Genomic DNA, 27,349 nt, shown 5'->3' on the forward strand with positions numbered 1-27,349 from the left:
GCATTCCGTGAATACGCAGTTTTGAGCTGCAATATCTGAAATGCAATTCTAATGTCTGTCCCCTAGTTCACATCGAGACTCTTTCACCCATCAACCCTGTACTCAGTGACCGACTCTGGTTTCTGATGTGGTAACACTTTCATTTTCATATTCTCACTCTGCTGAGGTCATGCTTCTAATCTGACACAATCCATCAAAAAAAACTAATTTTAATTTAATTGTTTAATTCATCTGAATCTTTTTCCTTGAGTAATACCATCGTCTGTGTTTAAATTGAATGTGTTTCCCTCTGTTTCTCTCCCTGACCATGATTAAGAGCTCTGTCGTGTCACTGATACCGGCCTTATGTATTTTCAGAGCCAAGGAACTCTTTGGATTCCCAATCATCTTCACCACATTGTATGTTTTTCTCATTTGTTTTGATGCCTTATCACTCATGGCTGGCTTGTCCTCCCATGAGTACATTTCACCCTTTTGGGGAGAGTTTCATATATCCTCTGAATTATCCAGCATAAATTCCTGCCATTGCTGCTCCATGGTCATCCCTACTCGGCTCCCCTTCGAATTTACTCTGGCCAGTTCCTTCCTCATGTCTTTGTTGTGACATTGCTCAATTATAATCACATTACATCAAAAAGAGAGCAATAGATCTAAACTGAAAGAAGAATTTTTGAGAGATGGGACATAAAGAATAATTGGCAAATTTCTTAACTAGATACAAAGAGAGAACGAGAGAGAGGATATAGACGAGGAAATGTGAAAAATTAGAAAACTAGATTATTGAAAGAAGTAGATGTACATCCCTCAATGTTTTGGTAATTCCGGTATGCTGTAGTCCTTTGTACAGTACATGTACAACATAGGAATCTGTTCAAATGCTGGGTCTGATGCCAGAATTTTAATCTCCAATAATACGACAGACACTAGCTTTGGAAAGAACCCAGCAGGCCAATATACTGAATTCCCTGTTGAAAATGGATTAACTGAAGTACGTTGCGATACCACAAGCAAGAATTTAAAACACACATCCTGATAAGAATGAGAGTATAGTGTAGAGAATTCCAGAAAAAGGAGGGAACATTGAGAGAAGGGGAACATATCACATTAGCTGAGCATGAAGTAATGTTTCATCAATTTTATACATCATGTGCATCATTTTTCGACAACTATGTCTCTGTTATTCATTTAGAATGTGTTGTGCACACATGAAAAATATCTGCACACACATTGATTAAGCAATGTATACAAAATCATTTTTTCTGACATTGAAATGGTCCTGTTGTCATGCTACCAGGATGCATGAACACCAACTGGTCACCAAAAGACACGACCCACGATCACTATGTTCCATAATACAGAAAAGGAAGGGCACCATTTTGACTGTAACAACACACACATGCGAAGACACGCCAGGACGTTCTTAGAGGAATGGCATTGTAACCAGAAGTCCATCAGTAAAAACATCAATTTATATCCTATCGACCTTATCTTGTAATAAAGAAAACTGGAAATAACATCACCCACCTTAAGAAACTAAGGCCTTTTAATAGAGAGGCGGGACATACCACCAGCATTTCAGCGGAGATGCTCACTGATGATGTCACCTAGTCATGGTGACGAAACGTCCGAAAGCAAACCTTCAAGTTCAGCGAGCTAACATGCATACATAAAAATTGTTATTTGTAATTAATTAGTGGAATTTAGGAGTTCTCTGCCACCCACGTTTCAAAAGATTATGATGTGAGATTAGCGTTTCTGGGTGTGTGGTTTTAATTAACAGAGGGGTTCGACATTGATGTCATAACAGTTTGGGGCCTTGCCATATGGGATTTGGACCGACTTGAACAGATTTGGGGTACAAAAGGTCCCAGCAGATTCCAACACGTGGCAATTATTGAACTAGATCTTCAAATAAAACCGGTGAGAAAATTCATTTAACTCTGTTAACTTGTGGTCGGTTCAATTAAAACTGAGAGAAATGGCTTTTAACATTACTAAAGAGGTTCCCAAGTTTGCCAAAGAAGTTTAGAAAGGCAGAAGACGGAATATATTTAGAATTTGCAAATAAATTAGAATTGGGTTTAACCAGGGACAAAAGGAAAGCTTTAATTGTAATGGAGATGGTCAAGTACTTTGGTGTGTGAGAGAAACAGGCAACTGCAGTAGAGTTAGAAAAGACTTAAATTACAAATGCACGGTTTGTGAAAATTTGTAGCTCAGGTTGAGTTTTAGGGTGTAGGTTTGCTCGCTGAGCTGTAGGATTGATATCCAGACATTTCATTACCTGGCTAGGTAACATCATCAGTGGCGACCTCCAAGTGAAGCGAAGCTGTTGTCTCCTGCTTTCTATTTATATGTTTGTCCTGGATGGGGTTCCTGGGGTTTATGGTGATGTCATTTCCTGTTCGTTTTCTGAGAGGTTGATAGATGGTATCTAGATCTATGTGTTTGTTTAGGGCGTTGTGGTTGGATCTATCCTGGGACAGGCTAAGCAAAGACATGCCAGAGAATTCCTAGAGGCCTGGCACTCCAACCATTTGTATTTTCACTCTTTCTGACATGTTACTCAAGAGCGAGATAATTTGTGGAATTAGGACAGAAATTAAGGTTGGGGACAGAAACATCAAGATTGGAGAACTAACAGTAAGAGTGAGTGACAGAGTGTCAGTCCCAGGAATACAGTGTGTTCTTGTGAATGATTTAATAGGATCCAATGTGGGAGAGTCACCCCTTGTGGTGGAGAAGTCAAATAAAAACTAGGGAACTGAGGAGTTAAAGGAAATATACCCAGGAATTTTCCAGACTGTGTAGTAACAAGATCCCACTGTCATAAGCAGAATGGACAAACGAAAGAAAAAGACAAAAGAGTTGATGTTCAGTTAACTGACCCCCTGTTTGATGTAACGGTGCAGGAAAAACCTGAACGTGGAGAAAAACGGTAGGTTAGTGCAGAAGGGAAATGGGCCGAAGTGCACCAGATTGTGTTATTGGTCGCATACTGTGTTACGGGTAGCACATCAACTAACTGCAGGTGGTCACCTAAGTTTACGGAAGACTGAAGCTAAACTACATAAGCAATTCTAGTGGCCTGGAATGCACAAGGACGTGGTTATTTTTTGTTGTACATGTAACACATGCCAAATGGTAGATAAGTCACAGGCAGTAATAAAACCAGCACCTTTGTTGCAAATTCCTGCATTCGAAGAAGCTTTCACGTGGGTTGTGATTAATTGTGTAGCTTCCCTTTCTAAAATAAAAATAAAAGAAACCAATATTTGCTGAGCATAATGGATGTGTCTATCAGATTTAAAGAGGCAATTCCATTATGGAGTGTTAAGGCAAAAAGTGAAGTGCAGGAGTTGGTAGCTTCTTTTACTCGCTGTGGGCTCCGCAGAGAGATTCAGTCAGACCAAGGTTCTCATTTTACCGCTCAGCTGTTTTAGGAATTCATGGATAGCTTAGACATACAGCACTTTAAATCAAGGGCGTCCCATCCTGAATCCCATTGAGTATTGGAAAGTTAGCATCATACGCTGAAGACCATGTTAACATCGTACTGTCAGTATTGGCCAAATGATTGGGACAAAGGTGTCACATTAAATTGCTTATCATCAAAGATACCCGAAATAAATCTACTCAGTTTACTTCCTTTGAGTTAATTTTCGTACATGAAGTGAAGTCTTTTGAATTGAATTAAATCTAAATTGACAGGACCAAAGTCGGAGATCTCACACTTGGACTATGTATGTGAGGTGAGGGAGAGATTAGATGGAGTAGGTGAGTTAGCGCAACAGCACCTGAAGAGGGCACAGCATTGAATAAAGCAGATATAAAACTCTGAAACAGCGGAGAGTGAAGCAGGTAGGGATGACGTATTAGTAGTTTAAATAATGCTCAGGATACCAGAAGCCAACTGAATTTGAATATTATTGTTCCGACACCTGGAAAGCAATCAAATTATGAGAATTATTGTACCATGGGGAGGATATAAACCCAGCATTTTGAACACTAGGGGAAGAGCCACTGCCATCAAACAGCAGAGTAACTGCTGCAGAGCAGGAGTGCGAACTGTCCCTCTCAAAAGCACTCTCTATCAAAGATACATGTTCATGTCAAACCTACTTGCAGTAAAACAAAACGTGATTTGGGGATCAGCGGCTGGAAGAATGAACACAACGGGGAAGATAGAGACTGTGTGGTCTTGAGATTGCAAGGTTTAATATGTGGGTTGGTAGAATAGCATATTTTTATGGAGTTGGAAACAGATAGTAAGTTGCTAAGAAAAGAGGGTCTTGTATTTTTGAACAGCTGTTGTTTAGTGTTCACTCTTGACGTTAACAAACTAATTTGTGAATGTTTGTTTAAATAGTGGAAGTAGGAGATATGTGTCACTCATATTTTAACAGATTACGAGGTGAGGCGAGCTTTTCTGGGTGTTTGGTTTGAATTAACAGAGAGGTTCGATTCCACCTTATAAATGTCCATCCAAGCTAACCCCATTTCCCTGCAGTTGGCCCATATCCTTCTCGTCCTTTCGCATCCACATATTTACCCAAATGCTTTTTAAATGTTGTTAATGTACCACCCTCAACCTCATCTGCTGGTAGCTCATCCACGTACCAGCCTTCTGTGTAAAGAAGTGGCTCCTCAGATTCCCTTTTATTCCTTCCCCTCTCAACGTAAACTGATCCCCTCTAATCCTCGATTCTCTAAAGTTTGGAAAAAGACTGAGAGCATTCGCCCTATCCATGCCCCTCATGATCCTATGCAGCTCTATAAGGTCCCCCCTCAGTCTCCTACACTCTATTGGAAAGGTCCTAGCTTGTCCAACGTCTCCCTATAACTCAGACCATGGGGTCCTGGCAACATCCATGTTAATTTCTTCTGCACGCTTTCTAATTTATTAAATGCTCCCTAATACAAAGTGACAAAAACTGAACAGAATGCTCCAAGTGCGGCCTTACCAAAGTTCTGTATAACTGCAGCATAACTTCCCTACTTCCATATTCAATGTACGGCCTGTTGAAAGTCAGTGTGTCAAATGCCTTCGTCACTGCCTTGCCTACCTGTGACTCCACTCTCAGAGAACCTTGCATCTGAACGCCAAGGTCTCTCTGCCCACTACACCCCTTAAGGTCGTCCCATTCACCATGAAACTGCTACCTTGAGTTCAGTTTCCAAAATACAAGACACCATGCATCTATATTAAATTCCATTTGCCATTTCTCGGCCCACTTCCATACCTGATTAAATTCCTGCTGCAATTTCTGATAAACTTCCTCACTGATCACACTACCAATTATATTGGTGTCATCTGCAAACTGACTAATCATGCCTTGTACATTCTCAACCAATTCATAGATAATAAACAGCAATGGACCCAGCTCCGGTCTGACCATCATCCTTCCACGAAACCCTCTGCTTCCTACCATCAAGCCAACTGTGTATTCAATTGGCCAGTTCCCCCAGAATTCCACGTGATAGAACCTTCCAGAACATGTGGAAACATATCAAAGGTCTTACTGAAACCCATAGAGACTACGTTTACCGTTGGTCACTTCATCAACAAACTCTAACAAATTTGGGAAGCGTGATCTCCAACTCACAAGTCTATGCTGACTGCTCCAAATATAAGTAATGGGTGTAAGTAATGGGTGCAGTCAATGGTATGCTGTCCTTCATTGTAAGATGATTCAAGTTCGTAAGTAATGCCATCTTCCTGCTGTTGTAGAGCCTTGCTGAGAGAGTGGTTGGGACACTCTCTACAGATTTGATCTCCTTTGTACCGAATGATCTCCTTACCACAGACACGCATGATGGTATCACGAGGATAGAGTGAAGAAGCTGAGTGTTTAATCAGTAGAGCTTTGAAAGAAGAAGAAATGGTGACGCTAAACACGAGAAGTGGCAGCGATCACTTATTTCCAAAAGTCAGATTGATCGGGTGAGAAATTCCATACTTTACCCAGGATTGATTGGTTTGATTTATTGTCACATGTACCTCAGTACAGGGAAACACTTTATTTTTGAGCAGTGGAGGCAGGTCATAGTAAGCATGGCCAGACAGATCATAGGGTGGAAATAGACTTGGACAGAGTAAGGCACACAGGTTACACTGAATAGGACGTGCACTAGACAAGATCAACACGAACAAGATCAGCATTATTTGAACTTAGAGAGTCCATTCATCAGTCTAACGTGACTTTCCTAATAGTTTATATGCCTAAATTAACTCGCCCCTCGTTAGTGGGCAGTCGGCGTGTAAACCCTGTACTCAACGTCATGTTGCTCACAATCCCCAACAGCAGCCACAATACCTTCCATCTGAAACAGGTAGCCATTCCCACCAGCTTCCGCCCTACATAGAGAACACCAGGCTGTCTTTTCAGAGATGATTATTGCCTTCTTGTGACTTCAAACAAGATGTATGGCTTCCCTCCTCACCACTGGAAAACTACGTTAAAGTCCCACGTGTGTATCATGACTGACGGAGCTACGAGGAACAACGTGGAGCAGTCTGTCTGTGCAGCCTCTGCCCCACTTGGTCATCATGTTAGAGCATCAATTAGGAGACAGCGAGGACTGCGGTTGCTGGAGATCAGAGTAGACAGTGGTTTGCTGGAAAAGCACAGCAGGTGAATCGACGTTTCCGGCATAAGGTATTCATCAGGAATCAGTATCAATTACCTCATTCTGCCCCTTTGTAAGTGCATTGAGGTGGGAATGTCCTCCTACCGTTCCTGTGTAAGTGACTCAAGGGACTGAATGGCTTCTTCCTAGTCTGATTGGACAGGGCCAAAGGCCTGACTGGGTTATCCCTGGTTCCTGTTTAACGGCTCGATGTGCCGACAAGTGTGATGATGCTGCAGCTTTAAGAGGTTAATTTGTTCTGGTTTCTTTTAAGCGAGAGATTGAACGATCGTTACTAAGCTGGTTAGTTAAGACCACTTGAGTAACAGCTAGGGAGGCCTTGGGTTTATTTTAATGCAGCCTGAATGAGTGTGATAAGCTCTCACATAATAGGATCTCCGGGTTTTGCTTTGTCAGTAACATCAGAAACTATTGGGGTCTCCACAGAGTTGGAAGCTTCAGTGACTATCTCCTGGCAGCTACCCTTGCTGACATTTCTCTTGATGCAATTTTTAATTTCTGGACTGGAGAGATATTTGTGACATTCTGTGTCTGAATTTTCCTTTTTGCCAAGGGCTGTTTTTAAAGGATTTTCCTATATTGGAACAGTTCATTAGTAATAGTTGATGTGGTTCTTTTCGCCCAGATGGGAACTTGTGTTGCAGACGTTTCGTCCCCTGTCTAGTTGACATCGTCACATTCAATCAATAAGCACATTGATCTGGACCCAATATACCGGCCAGTGCAGCGGACAGCTGGAACTGACAACCGGAAGCAGAAGATACAAACCACTATATCTGCCGGAGGAAAGATCACAGAATTGCTTCACAGGAGTCCCCCAAGCCCTGAGGATGTCACCGAGACAGGGACGAAACGTCTGCAACACAAATTCCCAGTTCGGCAAACAGAACCGCAACAACGAGCACCCAATCTACAAATCTTCTCCCAAACTTGAATTAGTAATAGTTCCTAGATCTGTTATTCTGTTAACTTGTCCAATAGAATTACGTTATTCTGAATTCCTCTTTCTTTGGTTTTATTTCATCTTTCGTGTTAAAGTAAATGGCATTTTGCATCACACCGAGTAGTTTGACCAGTCACTCTCTATCTGGAACCGACAGTTTACATTTTCTTTAAAATAAGAAAACGTAAGAGCCTCGGCTACGCCTTCAAATATTGTTGAGGAGCTTTTGTGCGGTCAATCACACTCGACTCCTTCTCTTCATGAGTAATAGGCTGGAGGCACTGAATGGGCTGTCCCTGTCCTTCTCCAATAGTGTGAATGGGCCGAATGACTTACTCATATTCCTGTGAAACCAGCGTGAGGTGCGGAATGAACTCTTATTTTACTGGGGCAATGTGCAGTGACAGGCAATCTTTTTACATGAATGTTATTGACTCTTTAAAAGCACAAGCCTCAATAGAGTTTGGGTCCTGCTGCACATGGACACAGACCAGTTCAGGACGTGACGGGGGCGTCAGATTATTCTAAACATTGTGGAATCTTCAGTGACCATCCCCACTTCTGATCTTATGGTGGGAAGGGTGAGGGTGGGGAGACATTGATGAAGCAGCTGAAGATGTTTTTGAAGAGGAAGCTACCCTGAGGATTTCCCACAGAGGTGACCCAGACTGAGATGGTGAACATCTTCCTTTGTGCCATGTTTGACCCCAAACACTGGAGAGTTTACTCTGATTCCCATTAAGTCCAGGTTTGTTAAGCTCCTTGATATCAACAGAAGGCAACTCAAGCCTTGATATCAAGGCCAGTCATTTTTACCGAAACCCTTGTGTCAATCTCTTTTGTTCGTATCAATAGGCCATGATAAAGGAGCATGAAGTGTTTTCTTCAAACAGGTGGTATTGAATGTTAGGATTTCTCTCCTCAAGGGTGTTCGGGGAGTTAGATGACTAAACGTATTTGAAGAGGAGGTAGATGGATATTGACCTGTCAGAGAGTTGAGGGCTATGAAAAATTGAGTATGAAAGAGGATTTGCGAGCAAGAGCAGATCAACCACGATCTTAATGAAGGACAAGACAGGCTTGGGGACTGAACGCCCTGCTCCTGTTTCTGATGTTCTCACGTTCTGTAATTGGAAAGTTAGTGGGTGTAATTTTCATGCATGTGCAATTACTGCATATTGCAGTCAGGAGGCCAGAGGATTCTATGATCCATCACTGGGTGAGGTATGGGGGCTGCATTCACAATGAATCTGGGTCTACAACATGATCAACAAATGAAACACAAGTTTCAGAGACGGGAAGCTCTGTAAAGAGAGATGACGGGCCTCTTTCATACCCAACCTGGGTTTTCCAATTACATTTCCAAAATCACTTCAAAGCGTGGTGACAGCCCTGAAGGGCTGAATGGTCTCCTCTGTTTCTATGCACCAGGTTATAGTTGTAAGTAGCCTCCAACTGCCCCTGCCTAGCAAGCTTGAGGGGCTGAATGGAACATAGGAACATGGGACTGAGGAGCAGGAGCGGGTCATTAGATACTTTGAGCCTTCTCCACCAGACACTAAAATTGTGGTTGATCAAGTTATGGTCTCAGCATCACTTTCCTCTCTGTGTTCAATTATCTGTGCCTCACTTCCCTGTCAAATAATTAACTAACGCAGCTTTGAGTCCATGAGAACATAGAAGCACGATTAAAACTTCCAGTGAAGAGAATTCCGTCGTGAAAGGTCCTTTCAGAATTTTTCATCTTCCCTCTTATAGAATCAGAGAGTCATGCAGAACGGAAACAGACCCGTTAGTCCAATCTGTTCACTCCGATCAGTTATCAAATCTGATTTAGTCCCATTTGCCAGAATTTGGCCAATATTCCTCCTTTATCAGAGACTTTTTAAATGTGTTATTGAACCCCTTTGACCACTTCCTCTGACAGCAATTTCTGTACACACAATACTCTCTGTTTGAAACGTTTATCTTCAGGTACCTTCTAAATCATTCGCCCTCTCGCCTTCAACCTATGCCCTCTTGTTGTGGACTCCCCTATCCTGGGATCAGAACATGGCTATTCAGAATATCCATACCCCTGATGATTTTATAATCCTCTATTATGTCACCCCTCAGCCTCTGAGGAGAAAGCACCTCAACCTAATCGACTTCTCCCTGAAGCTCAAACCTTCAGTTCTGGAACGTCTGTGTAAATCTTTTCTGCAGACAATCGAATTGTACACAGTATTCTTAAAATGGCCTCACCAACATCCGGTACAGATGCAACATGCCACCACAACCCCTATAGTTAGTGCTCTGACTGATTAAGGCAAATGTGCCAAATGTGTTCTGCACCAGTTTGTCTACCTGCGACTCCACTTTCAAGGAACAATGTACCTGCAGCTCTATGTCCCTTTGTTTCACAACACTCCCCAGGACGTTACCATTAAGTGCATAACTTCTGCCCTGAAATGCCTTCCCAAAATGCAATTTATCTAAATTAAACTTCATCTGTCAGTCCTTGCCCCTTTGTCCCATCTAATTGTGGCCTCGTAGTACTCTGAGGTAATCTACGACACCACCTTTCTGATGTAATCTGTAAACTTACTAACTTTCGCCCCGATATTCACATCCAATGATGAAATGCAGTGAACTCAGTACTGAGTCTTACAGCACACTGCTGCTCACAAGCCTCAAGTCTGAAAAATACCCCTCTTCCTTCAAGCCAATGTGACTAGCTTCCCCTGTATCCCATGTAACTGAAACTTACTAATCTGTCTGCCAATCGGAATGTTATGAACACCTTGCTGAGGTCCATATAGACAATGTCTACCAAACTGCCTTCATCAATCTTCTTTGTCATCTCTTCATAAAACTCAATCAAATTAATGAGACATGATTCCCCATGCAGGAAGCCACGTTGACTACCCTGATCAGCCCTTGCCTTCCCAAACGTATGTCAATCCCATTCCTCAGAATCCCCACCAACAACCTATCCACCACTGACATCGGGCTCAGTGGTCAATAGTTCCCCAGCTTTTTGGGTCACTGTTTCCTTTTCTAGTCCCACTCCTCCACTGCTCGCAACAAATGTTAAATGTAACCAGGTTGGTGATATCAGTCTCAGACTGGGTCAGTGTCAGTTTTAGGGACACGTCAGGCTAGTTTCTTTAATCTGCTAAAATAGCACGTTTATGATCCAGAGCAATGTTACTCAAACTACGAGGGAAAGATCCTCGATGTTGAGCCGACCGAAGCCTACCTACCCTACACTAGCTCAATAACCTCCATATGCTTGTCCAATGCCCGCTTAAATGACCACAAAGAGGGAGAGTCCACCACTGCTACTGGCAGGGCATTCCATGAACTCACAACCCACTGAGTAAAAAATCTACCCCTAACATCTGTCCTATACGTACCACCCCTTAATTTAAAGCTGTGTCCCATAGTAACAGCTGATTTCATACGCGGAAAACGGTTCTCACTGTCAACTCTATCTAAACCCCTAATCATCTTGTGCACCTCTATCAAATCTCCCCTAAACCTTCTTTTCTCCAATGAGAAAAGCCCCAAGTGCCTCAGCCTTTCCTCATACGATCTTCCTACCATGCCAGGCAACATCCTGGTAAACCTCCTCTGCACTCGTTCCAATGCCTCCACGTCCTTCCTATAGTATGGCGACCCAAACTGCACACAATACTCCAGACGAGGCCGCACCAGAGTCTTATATAACTGCAACATGACCTCAGGACTCCGGAACTCAATTCCTTTCCCAATAAGAGCCAGTACACCATATGCCTTCTTCATAGCACTATTTACGTGGGTGGCAACTTTCAAAGATCTGTGTACATGGACACCAAGTTCCCTCTGCTCATCCACACTACCAAGTAGTCTACCATTAGCCCAGTAATCCATCTCTTTGTTACTTCTACCAAAGTGAATGACTTCACACTTAGCTACATTGAATTCCATTTGCCACCTTACTGCCCAGCTCTGCAACTTATCTATATCCCGCTGTAACCTGCCACATCCTTCTTCACTGTCCACAACTCCACCGAGATTCGTGTCATCCGCAAACTTGCTCACCCAGCCTTCAAGCCCCTCCTCCAGGTCATTTATAAAAATGACAAACAGCAGTGGTCCCAAAACAGATCCTTGTGGAACACCGCTAGTAACTGCGCTCCAAGATGAACCTATACCATCAACTACTACCCTCTGTCTCCTTCCAGCCAGCCAATTCCTAATCCAAACCTCTAATGCACCCACAATGCCATACCTCCTTAGTTTTTGCATTAGCTTGCCATGGGGTATCTTATCGAACGCCTTGATAAAATCCATATACACCACATCTACTGCTTTACCCTCGTCCACTTCCTTGGTCACATTCTCAAAGAATCAATAAGCTTTGTGAGGCACGACCTGCCCTTCACAAAACCATGCTGACTATCCTTGATCACATTATTCCTATCCAGATGTTCATAAATCCTATCCCTTACAATTCTTTCTAAGACTTTGCCCACAACAGAAGTGAGACTCACTGGCCTATAGTTACTCGGGCTATCCCTGCTCCCCTTCTTGAACAAGGGGACCACATTCGCTATCCTCCAGTCTTCTGGCACTATTCCCGTAGACAACGACGACATAAAAATCAAGGCCAATGGCTCCGCTATCTCCTCCCTAGCTTCCCAGAGGATCCTAGGATAAATGCCATCAGGCCCAGGGGACTTATCTATTTTCATCCTTTCCAGTATTCCCCAGACCTCTTCCCTACGTACCTCAAGGCCATCCATTCTAATCACTTGTGACTCAATATTCACATCAGCAACAGTGTCCTGTTCCTGAATGAATACTGACGAAAAGTATTGATTTAGTGTCTCACCAATCTCCTCCGCCTCCACACACAACTTCCCACTACTATCCTTGACTGGACCGATACCTACCCTAGTCATCCTTTTATTCCTGACATACCTATCGAAAGCCTTTGGGTTTTCCCTAATACTACCAACTAAGGACTTTTCATGTCCCCTTCTCGCTGCTCTTAGCTCTCTCTTTAGATCCTTCCTGGCTACCTTATAACTCTCAAACGCCCCAACTGAATCTTCACGCCTCATCTTTACATAGGCCGCCCTCTTCCCTTTCACAAGGAATTCCAATTCCTTATTAAATCACGGCTCCCTCACAAGACCCTTTACTCCCTGCCTGAATGGTACATACTTATCAAGGACACCCATTAGCTGTTCCTTGAACAATCTCCACATATCATTTGTGTTCTTCCCTTGAAGCCTATTTTTCCAATCCACGCATCCTAAGTCATGCCTCACCGCATCATAATTTCCCTGCACCCAGCTATAACTGTTGCCCTGCAGTGCACACTTATCCCTCTCCATCACTAGAGTAAAAGTCACCGAGTTGTGGTCACTGTTCCCGAAGTGCTCACCTACCTCCAAGTCTAACACCTGGCCTGGTTCATTACCTAGAACCAAATCCAGTATAGCCTCACCTCTTGTTGGCCTGTCTACATATTGTGTCAGGAAACCCTCCTGCACACATTGGATAAACACCGACCCATCTAATGAACTCGAGCTATAGCTTTCCCAGTCAATATCTGGGACTCTTTTGACTCCGTCAAAATATTTTAAGAAGGCAGCCTGGACACTAACGTTTCCTTTTTTACGACATAGATGCAAACTGTTTGTTCCAGATGTTGCAACTGGTCAACCCACTCAATGTTAAGCAAAATGCAATCCATTCAAACGCTCCAATTAAAACACAATCAAAGAGAAGAACAATTGGGGAGAGCTTCTCTACTGGAACAACTATGCAAACAATAGATACAGTGCCTTCTACTAATTAACTGCGCTAATACGGAACATCCCATAAACACCCCCCCCGGCATAAAGATAAATTCAAACACAGAATCTTATGTGTAGTCCTCCAATCCAGGAAGATGCAACTTTCAGAGAGTTTTCAGAGAGAATAGCAACTGGGATCATATAGTGAAACTTCCACCCCTTCTGGAAACCCAAGCAGCCTCTGAATGCTGCAGCAAAAACAAAACGAGAAGACCTGGTCTGGGGAGTTGGCCACTGCCCTACCATAGTTACCAACGTTTTAGTCCAGCCTAAAGGCCTTCTCAGTTATTTACTTAAGCTATTTTCAGATGGCAGTTCGGCATCTCTGTCTCTAAGACGTCTCCTAAAAAAAACAAGAGAAAATAACCTTTTTAACGTGACAGCACCGTCACAACGTTCCGTTTGAAAGAAAACACCGATATACAAAGATGGCCTCCTTTTAAACTCTTTATTCTTCCTGATTTTGTAGACTACAATACATATATGTTGCATTGACACTAAGCATGCAAACATTCACAACCCGATTCTATTTCAATCCGTTTACTTCTGCTACAGTACGTCTCAGTTTTTCTTCATCCTATTCTCGACAACTTGGCAGCAAGTACGGTTTCTTGTCCTGTTATCTGTGTAAATTGGAATTGAATGTAAGTTGGAAGGCTTTGTAGACTGGAAGATTTTTTCCCTAAATTCCTCTAAAAATGTTCAGACGTTGTGATCAGTACAGAGATTTGTCTCAGACACGTTATAGGCAATGTAAATGCTGAAATGTTGTAACGCCAACACCAATCTCAAGGCCTCCTTCCCAGTTGTGAAATATTTCTTCTGAACCCTCTCCAGCTTAATAATATCAAGGTCAATAATATGAAAGTGAATAGTCGAGGTATTTTCGAAGGGTACGGGAGTCCAAAACTAGTGGACATATTTTTAAGGTTAGAGGGGAAAAATTTAAAAGTGACCTAAGGGGCAGCTTTTTCACCCAGAGGGTGGTGTGCCTATGGAATGAGCGGGCAGGATGACCAGACTGGACACAGTATTCCAGAAGAGGTCTCACCAATATCCTGTATAACCTCAACATGACGTCTGAATTCTGATACTCAAAGGTCTGACAAGTGTGCTGAACATACTTTTGACCACACTATCTATATGAGATGCAAATTTTAAAGAATTATACCGGACGGCCTAGGTCACTGTCCTACAACACTGCCAAATACCCTACTTTTAATTGTATAGGCGCCGCTCTTGTTTGATTTACCAAATCCAATTCCTCGAATGAGTCAAATCTAAACACCAACTGCCATTCCTCAGCCCAGTGTGTGATATTACTACCTCCTCACCTTCCCTGTTTAATTTTAAAATTCCCTCCCCATCTCCAGGAGGCCTGCACACTCCGGCCTTGATTTTCACAAAGACCCTGAGCTTGGTTTACCTTGTGTGGTTAGGGGGATGAGGGATTGATTGCAGAAAAGGTCAGTGGGGAGAAGAGGCTGGACAGTAATCAGCGGCCTGGTATCATTTCATGGTTTTAGGAAGAGAGCAGTCACACACGTTTTTGGTGGTAATACTGGTCAGTGCTTTGGGGCCAGAAATTATGCTCTTTCTCCGTCTCTGGTGTTCAGTAATAAATATCTATTTGAGACCCTTCATTGTGCAGAGTGTGTCTGCAGGATTTCTTTCCCTAATATTGTAGATTACAGATAAAGCAATTAAAGGTGTCATGGTTAATTTCGGTAGCATAGCACGTGCACTCAACATCCTACAGTTGAGACAAATGTCTTGCACTTGTTTAACAATACGAAGAGTTTTGTGTAGTTCATAATGGTAACCTGATTATAATAAATCCATACCGAGCTGAAAGCTGGCACTTAACATATGACCCAAAATCTGGGTATGGTAGTGTAGTGCGTAGTGTCCCTGCCTCTGAGCCAGAGCTCTCGATTTGAGTCCAATTCCTGAACTTGTGTGGTAATGTTCCTATCTCTCGACTAAATGGTCTGAATTCAAGTTCTGCCTGTTGCAGACGTATGTCACAGCGTGTCAGAACAGACTGATGAACAAACACACAGGAGAATAATGTTACAGCTTTATGGGTATTGCCGAGTGGTGCTAGTGTCCTGCCTCCGGGCACAAAGGCCTTGGTGTAAAGCCGCAGAAGGGTCTCAGGATGCATCTGAACAAAATGATTAAAATTGTTTTAGAATTCTGACCTGATGGAGACAGATGAGGTGTCAGTATTGAATTTGAGAATTTAGGCCCAGGATGACTGAAAACACAGCCATTCGTGTTGATTGGAGTCACATTTCGTAGCATAAGATGTTTATAAAATCGGAACGTTCATGGATAGGGTGAGTAGTCAGGGTTTTCCCCCAGGTTAGGAGTGTCCACAACCAGAGGGCATTGGTTGAAAGTGAGAGGGGAAAGATTTTGAAGAGGCCTAAGGGGCATTTTTTCACGCAGAGGGTGGTGTGCATATTAAATGAGCGGCCACAGGAATGACGGAGGCTGGAAAAAACTACAGCATGTCAAAGGCATCTGGATGCTGACAGGCCTGCCGAGCTTTTCCAACAATTTCTGTCTTTGTTACAAAATGCATTCATTTTGACACAGGTATTCTGAATACATTAAACATTTTATTTTTTAATGATGCAGAGATATCTAAACATATCTTCAAATCGACCGAGACCATTTTCTGCTCAGTGTATGGCTCTGTGTATGATAACGGCAATGATGCACCTACAAACATCCAAACATCCAAACACCCAACTCTGGACGGAGCCTGGGGACTTAGTTACAGCATCTGGGTCTGTAACATGAACAACAAATGGAGCAGAGGCTGTAGAGAGGGGACGCTCTGAAACCATGGAGTGAGTGTGTGTGGGGAAAGGGGTCTGCTGGATCCACACCGGGTTTTCCAGGAACAACTTCCCAAGCTCCACTTAAGCCAGGAGCAGAGTGTGAGGGGTCCCTGACTGAATAAGGAGCTGGTCACAAAGCGGTGTCGGATCCTTCAACACGACTGCAGCTTCATACCTGGGGGAGGATGGCGCTGCCAGTGGCTGTTAGGGTCACTGTTTCATTCAGCTTCTATGATCCAGAACTTTCCATGCTGGAGTGTTTGATATATTCATCATCTCCCAATATCTCAACATCAATGTCACCATTCGGTGACAGAGAATATATATTGAGGATGAGATGAATGCTTTCTCTCTCAGCAGACAGGTGACGTATGTATCCATGTTTTCTCAATATAGCAGGATTTCCAGTGATGTACATGCCTGTGTGGGGTCCCCATGTCAATGAGGAGAGCTAGAGGAACTGAAGGAGCTCTCACTACATTAATGTTACAGTGTGCCCATGCACAGGACATCACGTTGGTGAATGCTCACTGTCCTGGCATTATCCAGCTGTGATGCCAAAGGGCAAGTGCTGAAAAACGGGATCAGAATAGTTGGGTGGTTGATTTTGACTGGCTCGGTGGTAATGGGTCCTAGCTATTCGTAAACATCTCAAACATTTGGTTAAATGAATCAATAGACAATAGACAATCGATGCAGGAGTAGGCCATTCAGCCCTTCGAGCCTGCACCGCCATTCAATATGATCATGGCTGATCATTCCCAATCAGTATCCTGTTCCAGCCTTATCTCCACAACCCTTGACTCCACTATCTTTAAGAGCTCTATCCAATTCTTTCTTAAATGAATCCAGAGACTGGGCCTCCACTGCCCTCTGGGGCAGAGCATTCCACACAGCCACAACTCTCTGGGTGAAGTAGTTTCTCCTCATTTCTGTCCTAAATTGTCTACCCCGTATTTTTAAGTTTTGTCCTCTGGTTCGGCACTCCCCCATCAGCGGAAATATGTTTCCTCCTGCCAGAGTGTCCAATCCTTTCATAATCCTATACGTTTCAATCAGATCCCCTCTCAGTCTTCTAAACTCAAGGGTATACAAGCCCAGTCGCTTCAGTCTTTCCGTGTAAGGCAATCCTGCCATTCCAGGAATTGACCTCGTGAACCTACGCTGCACTCCCTCAATTGCCAGAATGTCTTTCCTCAAATTTGGAGACCAGAACTGTACACTGTACTCCAGGTGTGGTCTCACCAGGGCCCTGTACAGCTGCAGAAGCACCTCTTTGCTTCTATACTCAATTCCTCTTGTTATGAAGGCCAGCATGCTATTAGCCTTCTTCACGACCTGCTGTACCTGCATGCTTGCCTTCATTGACTGGTGGACAAGAACACCCAGATCTCTCTGAACAGCCCCTTTACCTAATTTGATACCATTGAGGTAGTAACCTGCCTTCCTGTTCTTGCCACCAAAGTGGATAACCAGACATTTATCCACATTAAACTGCATCTGCCATGCATCTGCCCACTCACATAACTTGTCGAGGTCACCCTGTAATCTCCTAACATCCTCATCACATTTCACCCTACCAACCAGCTTTGTATCATCAGCAAATTTGCTAATGTTATTGCTGATACCATCTTCTATATCATTTACATATATTGTAAAAAGCTGCGGTCCCAGCACGGATCCCTGCGGTACCCCACTGGTCACTGCCTGCCATTCCGAAATGGAGCCGTTAATCACTACCCTTTGTTTCCTATTAGCCAACCAATTCTCTATCCAATCTAGTACTTTGCCCCCAATCCCGTGCGCCCTAATTTTACTAACTAACCTCTTGTGTGGGACTTTATCAAAAGCTTTCTGAAAGTCCAGGTACACTACATCCACTGGATCTCCCTCGTCCATCTTCCGAGTTACATCCTCAAAAAATTCAAGAAGATTAGTCAAGCATGATTTCCCCTTCATAAATCCATGCTGACTCTGTCCTATCCTGTTACTATTATCCAGATGTGCCGTAATTTCATCCTTTTTAATAGATTCCAGCATCTTTCCCACCACTGAGGTCAGAGTAACTGGTATATAATTTCCTGTTTTCTCCCGCCCACCCTTCTGAAAAAGTGGTCAACATTTGCCGCACTCCAATCCTCAGGAACCGACCCCGATTCTATTGAACTCTGGAAAATAATCATCAGCGCATCCACGATTTCCCGAGCCACCTCCTTCAGTACCCTGGGATGCAGGCCATCAGGTCCCGGAGACTTATCAACCTTCAGACCTAACAGTCTCTCCAACACCAAATCCTTGCAAATATAAATTCCCTTAAGTTCAGGTCCTTCAGCCACTGTTACCTCAGGGAGATTGCTTGTGTCTTCCCCAGTGAACACAGATCTGAAGTACCCATTTAATTCCTCTGCTATTTCTTTGTTCCCTGTTTCTGTCTTCAAGGGCCCAATTTTTGTCCTAACCATTTTTTTGCCTTGGACATACCTAAAGAAGCTTTTACTATCCTCCTTTATATTCTTGGCCAGTTTACCTTCGTACCTCATTTTTTCTCTGCGTATTTCATTCTTATTAATCCTCTGTTGTTCTTTAAAAGCTTCCCAGTCCTCAGTTTTCCCACTTATCTTCGCTAAGTTATACTTTTTCTCTTTTAACTTTATATGTTTCTTTACTTCCCTCGTCAGCCACGGCCGCCCATGTCTCCTCCTGGGATCCTTCTTCCTGCTGATCCTGATCCTGCAACTTCTGCATTATACACAGAAATATCCGCCATTGTTCCTCCACGGTCTTCCCTGTTAAGGTATTGCACCTTTGAACTTTGGCCAGTTGCTCCCTCATAGCTCCATATTTCCCTTTATTAAACAGAAATATTGTCACTTCCGATTGTACCCACTCCCTCTCAAATTGCAGATTGAAGCTTATTGTATTATGGTCACTACTTCCCAATGGCTCCTTCACTTCGAGGTCACTGACCAATTCTGGTTCGTTACACAATACCAGATCCAGAATCGCCTTATCCCTGGTCGGCTCCAGCACCAGCTGCTCTAAAAATCCATCTCTGAGGCACTCTACAAAGTCTCTTTCTTGAGGCCCGATACCATCCTGATTCTCCCAGTCTACCTGCATGTTAAAATCCCCCATAACAACTGTAGTAACATCTTTGCGACAAGCCAATTTCAGCTCCTGATTCAACTTACATCCGACATCCAGACTACTGTTTGGGGGCCTGTAGATGACTCCCATGAGGGTCTTTTTCCCCTTAGTGTTTCGAAGCTCTATCCACACTGACTCTACATGCCCTGACTCTAGGTCCCCCCGCGCAAGGGACTGAATATCCTCCCTTACCAACAAGGCCACCCCACCCCCTCTGCCCATCAGCCTGTCCTTACGATAGCACGTGTAGCCTTGAATATTCATTTCCCAGGCCCTGTCCCCATGAAGCCACGTCTCAGTTATCCCCACAATATCGTATCTGCCAATTTCCAAAAGAGCCTCAAGCTCATCCACCTTGTGTCTAATGCTTCGTGCATTCATATATAGAATTTTTAATTTGTTACTGCTCTCACCCTTCCCCTCAACCCTTATTTCACTCAACTTTACAGCATGATGCCTTTTCCAGTTTTCTGCCTCCTTGATACAGTTGTCTTTCTTGACTTCTCTTGTTCTAACTACCCCTTCAATTTCCTTTTTAAACATCCAGCTTGTCCCCTCCCCCCCGCTACTTAGTTTAAATGTAGCGGTGTTGCAGCAGAAAACCTGCCTGCCAGAATGCTGATCCCTGATCTATTAAGGTGCAAGCCGTCTCTCTTGTAGAATTTATGGTTACCATAAAATATACCCCAGTGATCCAAGAACTTGAAACCTTGCTTTCTGCTCCAGTTCCCCAACCACACGTTCAAGTCCATTATCTCCCGGTTTATGGCCACACTAGCCCGAGAAACTGGAAGCAAACTGGAGATAACCACCTTGGACGTCCTGCTTTTTAGCCTTCTTCCTAGTTCTCCGAAGTCTCGCTGTAGTATGTTCCTCCTCTTCTTCCCGACATCATTTGTGCCGACGTGTACCACCACCTCGGGCTCTTCACCCTCGTCGTTGAGGATGTCCTGCACTCTGTCCGCGATGTCTTTCACTCCAGCACCAGGAAGGCAACACACCATCCTTAAATCCGGTCTGCTGTCACAAAAACCTCGGTCAGTTCCTCTCACGATGGAGTCCCCTATTACCACGGCTCTGTGCCATGTCCGACTCTTCCGCTCTGCTTCTGTGGCAACTTTTGATTGACAAACATGGCTGCCTTGCGAACTGGCAGTGTCATTAGACTCTACTGTGTCCAAAAGCTTCAACTTGTTCCTGACAGGTACTTCTCCCGGCGTCTCTTGCACCTGTCTCCTCTCTGCCTTCCTCATCGTCTGCACTCTTCTGCTCTCTTCTGGCATGATTGGTGTAATAACATCAATGAAGGTCTTGTCCAGAAAGATCTCGTTCTCTCGGATGAGCCTAAGATCTTCGAGTTCTTTCGTCAGTGCTGAATCAATTGCAATATATCTCAGTCTGCTGTAGGAGAAACGCATTGAGGAGATCCTCGGCCATGATGAGAACGTGGAGGCTCACTGTGTTGAATGACATACTCCTTTCCTGAGGTTTCTGTGCAATCTGTGGGAATGCTCTGTAAATGTTGTCACAAGCTCTCAGATGTTAGGAAGGAGGCCTCTGCAGGGATCGACAGAACTGTGTTTCCCGTTCCCTTTTCCGATATCGAGGCTGGTGCCGGGTGTTCTGTCCGGGTTATCCTTTAAGACCTCGGAGCAGTTTAATACAATTCAGTGTCTTGCTTGGCTGTTTCAGAGACCATTGAAGAGTTTATCACATGTCTCTGTGTGTCTGGAGTCACTTTTAGGCCAGACCAAGAAAGCACGGGAGTTTCACTTCCTGAAAGTACATTGGAGAAGCAAATTGGTGGTTACAATCGACATTGGCTTCACAGTCATTGTTACTGACACCAGATTTTAGACCTCGACATTTTATTAATTGCTTTTAACTTCCACCAGCTGCTAGAGCATTTGTTTGGTCTGGGTTAGTAATCCAGTGACATTTCCACAACAGCATCAGTTCCACATGGGGACCTATCGGAAACCAAACTGAGCAGGTCATTTTTGTGCTGCTTCACGGCTCTGTCAAAAAGACCTCCCACCCATTTGACTGTCGTAATGGAGTTGAGGGGGCCATATTGGTCATAATGTAATTATTTTCCTCTTAATAGACTTGTCATAATAATTTTCCACATTGTCAGATAGATGTCAGACTTGGAAATGCAATGAAATAGCTTCCCCTGGGACACGGCTTGTCGAACATTGCCTATGTCGTACCTATTGTGTTCAGTTGTTTCTTCATGTCACATAGAGCGAATCAAACTGTTTGAAAACTGTCATCTGTGATTCTGTGGGCATCCTGACAAGGTGAGTTGAATCATAAACTCAACACTTCTGGCTGAGTATAGTGTAGATAGGAATCCTTGTCTATTGCCCTGATGTGCAGGGCTGTACATTATTTAGGATAGGGACGTGTGTATGACCCTGTCCTGCAGTGAGTTGATTAATCCATTTATGACTGGGGGTGGCAGGGATGCTGAGCTTCTATCTGATCTGTTCGTCTTGGGATCATTGCGTCCTCTCTATCACATGTTAGTTCTGCTGTTTGGAATGTAATCAGTCAAGTGTGGTCGCTTTAACAGGTTCTCATCAGTTTTAGGAGCACATGGTTCTGACCCTGACATGTTTACCCACATGCGTCACTGAACCATAGTTCAGCTTGATGGTAATTGTAGACTGAGGGATTATCCAGGGCCAAAAGTTAGATTATAGTTTTATATAATTCTGCTTCTGTTGTTGCTGTGGTTTACAGCACCACATGGAATACACCGTTTGACTGCAATATCTCTCATACAGTTCTGCTGCCTGTTCCCCAGTTCACACCGAGATTCATTCACCCATCAGCCATGCACTCAGTGACCTACTCTGGTTTCTGACGTGGTACACGTCCAATTTTATATTCTCATTCCACTGAGGGTCTCTCCATGGTGTCACACTTACAGTTTGTCTCATTCCCGCTTTAATATATTCATCTGAATCCTTTCCCTTCCAGTATGTGCTACCTTCCGTGTTTGGAGTGAATACATCTCCCGCTGTTTCTCTCCCTAAGAGTAAGAGCTCTGTAGTGTCAGTGATGCCAGCCTTACATAGTTTCAGAACCAATGAATTTGTGCATCTTTTGCTATCTTGCACTTCCTGGTATATGGCGCTCCAGGTTGGACAGAGGGTTTGAGTAACGTTGACACTCATCTTTGAAAAACATAAATTGCTGGGGACGTTAAGCAGGTCTGGCAGCACCTGTGGAGTGAAAGTAGAGTTAATCATTGGTTCCAGTGATCGTTCTTCAAGGCTCACAGATTCTTTTATTGTTCTGGTTTCAGATTTCCGGTATCAACAGTTATTTGTTTAATTGAAAATGTGTTTTGTTCATTTCTGGAGAAACACAGCAGGTCTGCAGCATCTACAGAGACAGAGAAACAGAGTTAGCGTTTCAAGTCCAGTGTGACACTTCTTCAGAACAGAAAAGGATTGGAAAAAGGGCTTTTTAATCCCTTGCCAGAGGTAGTGGAAGTGTGACGAGAAACAGTGTGGAGGCGCAATGTCACTGACGAATGGACTTTTGTTTGTGGTAAAAGAGAATCAAATGTAAAATAAGTATACATTAGATTGTAAAGGGGGGCATTGGGTTCCTTAATTGAGTGCAAGACAAACGATTCATAAACAGGGCAAGTTCATTGGGAGACCAAGAGAAGGAATGTATAAAGACTTGAGAACAGCCACAAAGGCGTCATGCTGTGAAGTTATGGAATCGAATACCTACTCCTACAGGCTGTAACGGACCAAAGTGAAATGTGAGGTGTTACTCGAGCCTGGGTTGTGCTTCATTTGAGCATTGCAGCTGCCCAGGACTGAAATGTTAGCATGAGAGCAAGGTAGGTTATTGAAATGGGAAACAAAGAGACCGTCAGGGCTCTTCCTACAGACAGAATGGGAGTGTTCCTCAGTGCAGTCTCTGTGTGATCTCCCCAATTTAAAGGAGACTGAATTGTGAACAGCAATGACAGGAGATTGGATTGAAAGATTACAAGTGAAATGCTGCTTCTTCTGGAAGGTATGTGTTGGGTTGTTAAGAAATTAGTAAAAAGATAACGATCTTTTCAAATGTCCAAGTGTATTTCCTCTTATATGTAGACTACATAGTTCCACAACTTGGAGGGAGTAAGCACAACAGGTGCGAGAGGCCAGAGTTAATAAATTTGGAGCTGGAGAAACACAGACCAGACAGAATCAGAGGAGCAAAAAAGCAATATTTTGATATTGGACCTTCGGTCAGGACTGGTGAGGTGGAGGGGAGCCCAGAAATGGGGTGATGGGATATGGAAGGGCGAATGGTTGGCATGATGGCGGTGTATGCATGCAGGTATGAGGTTACTGTGATTGGTCAGTGGAAGGGTGGAGCGGATATGTGAGTGAGAGGATGGACAGGTGGGTCTGCTCAGGGAGAAGGGACATGGGATAAGGCTGCGTGTGGAGGGATTTTGAACCTTCTGCAGTCAATATTGAGGTCATTGGGCAATCAGCTTCAAAGGTAAACTCTCAGGTCGTGTTCCTCTGAAAGTGGACATGCTAAGGATGAGCATGTGCTGAAAATGTGTTGCTGGAAAAGCGCAGCAGAACACGCAGCATCCATGGAACAGGAGAATAGACGTTTCTGGCATAAGCCCTTGTTCAGGAATTCCTGAAGAAGGGCTTATGCCCGAAACGTCGATTCCCCTGCTCCTTGGATGCTCCCTGACCTGCTGCACCTTTCCAGCAACACATTTTCAGCTCTGATCTCCAGCATCTGCAGTCCTCACTTTCTCCTTTAGGATGAGCATGTCCCCAGATGAGTTGGAGGGGGAATTAAAATGGAAGGTAACTGGAAAGTCCGGTTGGTTGTTGTGTTCAGCGCACTGGTGCTCCGTACAGAGCCTGATCCTGCCCCACCAAGCACGTCTCCAACTCCCGATGTGGTCTCCTCTCTATCAGGGAGACCAAAGGGAGTTTCAGAGACATAGTCATGGAGCATCTGCTCTCTGCACGCTCTAACCAACCCTACATTCCAGTTGCCATTCATTTCAATTACTTGCTTACACCGCCCCACCTCCCCCCCGCCTTGCTCATCCAGCGACAGGTCCATCCTTGGCCTCCTCCACTGTCAGAGTGAGGCCAAATAGAAACTAGGGAACACAACCTGATCTTTCAGTTTGAGAGCTTACAGTTCACTGGTCCCAATACTGACTTCACTGGCTTCAAAATCTCTCCACCCACAGCCTTATTTCATGTTCCCCTTCCTTGACCTGACCTAAGCTGTCCATCTTCCTATTCGCATATCCACTGTACTTATCCCGCTGACCAATCACATTATCCCCCTACTTGCATCCCTTTTCGTCATCCCATCTACGCTTCCCTCAGCCCCACGCCCCTCCCTCTATTTACTTCCCGGCTCCCCTTCCCGGCCGAATCCTGATGAAGGCTTTCAGACTGAAACGTTGAATTTCCTGTTCCTAGGATGCTGTCTGACCTTCTCTGCTTTTTCAGCTTCATACGTATTGCTATATCCGCAGGAACATATTTTGTCGTGCATTTTATACATTTTATTTTATTTTAGCTGTTTACTGACAAGGTTATCTCAACATTCTCACTGCAGGGTCAAAGAAACAGTCTCTTTGTCACGAATGCTCCTGCCTGCTTCGAAATGATTTCCTTTGTTTTAACCGTACTTTTAAGTCTGCTGTTCGCAATAGCTTTGTAAATGTAACTCTTGTTATGCTGAAGCTTAATCATACCACGTCCAATGTGCTTCACAACTTCCTTGTTCTTATACTCTGCGCACCTATTCATAAACGTAAGTATCCATTAAGTCCTTATATACATCAGTTTCAACTTGCCTGGGCATTTGTAATTTCCTGTCTTCTGTGTCCCTCTCTCCTTACATTTACCAGTCCTCCCGCTCTCCAAAATTTCCAGAAAGCTCACCAGCAATGCCTCCATAATCACCTTCAGCATCTCTTTCGAACTACGGGGTGTTCTCCAACTAGTCTCACTGATTGATCCAACTTCACCTTCCCCAGCTCCTTCTCCTTACTGGTGGTCCCTATACTCACCTCTACCCTCTGACTGTCTTGAAGTTCTGACATTTTGCTGGTGTCTTCCACCGTGAACACTGTTGCAATGTATTCAATTCCTCTGCCATTCCATTGCTTCCCATAACTATTCAAGCTTTATTTTTCAACATTCCTTTGTTTGTTCTTTACTCCCTATCTTCCTTGTTATATGTCTAAAAATCTCTTTCAATGTTCTTTTACATGATTATGGAGCATAATATCATATTTCACCCTCTGCTGCCATTTGCTGTTCTTAGTTATCCGTGCTGGAATTTATAGGCTTCGTAATCGTCTAGATTCCCAATAATCTTCACCACTCTGTGCGCATTTGCTTTTACTTTTATGCTGTCCCTGAGTTCGTTATCACGCACGGTTGCCTTGTCTTCCGCTGAATATCTTTATTCTTAATTGGGATGAATTTCTGATGTGCTGCTGAATTATCTCCAGAAACTCCTGTCATTGCTGCTTCACCATATTTCCGTGTTCAGCTCCCCTTCCAACTAACTCTGGCCAACGCCACCCTCATGTCTTTTTAGTTACATTACTCAATTATAAGGCATCTCATCGAAAAGTGAGCAATAGATGTAAACTGAAAGAGGGACGTTTGAGACATGGGACACAAAAAACGATTGGAGGATTTATTAACTAGTTGCAAAGACAAAGACAGAGAGAGAGAATATAGACGTGGAGATGTAAAAATAGAGACGTCTACATGATTGATCGAATTAGATGTGCTTCCCTATTTGGTTTGACAATTCCTGTGTTCAGTGGTCCTTTATACAGTATATGTGCAACAGATTAATCTGTTGAAATCCTGGATTTGATGCCAGAACTTTTATCTCCATCAATATGACAGGCACCAACTGTTGAAAGAACCCAGGATATGTTTCCTGGTGGAAAATGGATTAACTGAAACAAGTTGGAACACCAGAAGCAGGAATTTATAACAGCCATCCGATAAGAATGAAACATTAGATCAGGGAATGCCAGAAAGGGGCAGGAGGCAGACGGTACATTGAGAGAAGGGGAACAAAACCTCTCAGCTGAAGAGTAAATAACATACTAATATTTTATAAATTTTGTATATCACATGCATCATGTTTGTTAAGTATGTCTCTCTTGTTCATTCTGAATATGTTGCACACATATGAACAATCCTATCTATCTGCACACACACAAACACACACACACCAATCACTGTTCAGCCACTGTTCAGCCATTCTATTTGAAATGATTCTGTTTTGTTTACACTGTCACTTGCCATTCCTTCTTCCGAATATATTCTGTTTCTTTCACTGCATTTTATTTTATTCTGTCTGTCAAGAAGACATTGGGGACTGGTGGGGATGTCACTTTACTCCTCATCAGTCTCCACAGCCACTGTCTTCTCTTTCTTTCTGTTTATTAACCCATGAAAAATACATACTGTGTCTGACCCTTGAATCCCAATAAACAGGTCAATTTTAAACAGAACACTTACTTTTGCTCTAAGGCTACAAAACATCCCTAAAGGAAAAGGCATACAAATTGTGCAATAAGATGTTTGCATCTTTACAAACAGATTATAGAATTGCCTTGTGTAAACGATAAACAATTAACTGGTAAGAGCTGTGAGAGTAAAATCCAGGGAAATCCCTATTTCTTGTGTATGTTCGGGGCAGTTGTGCCTAGAAGCAGTTTTTATATTGGAAGTTGTTGTGGTGGAGGAGACTTCAGTGTAGTAACAACATCTCGATTGAAGCTGTGTAATGATGACGATTCAGGCAGGTTACTTCCACATCCTCGTTATTGTTGGTATTCCTGGTGAGTCGATCTCTGCCCATTTACTAATTCTCTAACCCGT

Source organism: Chiloscyllium punctatum, chromosome 50 (assembly GCF_047496795.1).
Source record: "Chiloscyllium punctatum isolate Juve2018m chromosome 50, sChiPun1.3, whole genome shotgun sequence".
NCBI classification, from domain to species: Eukaryota; Metazoa; Chordata; class Chondrichthyes; order Orectolobiformes; family Hemiscylliidae; genus Chiloscyllium; species Chiloscyllium punctatum.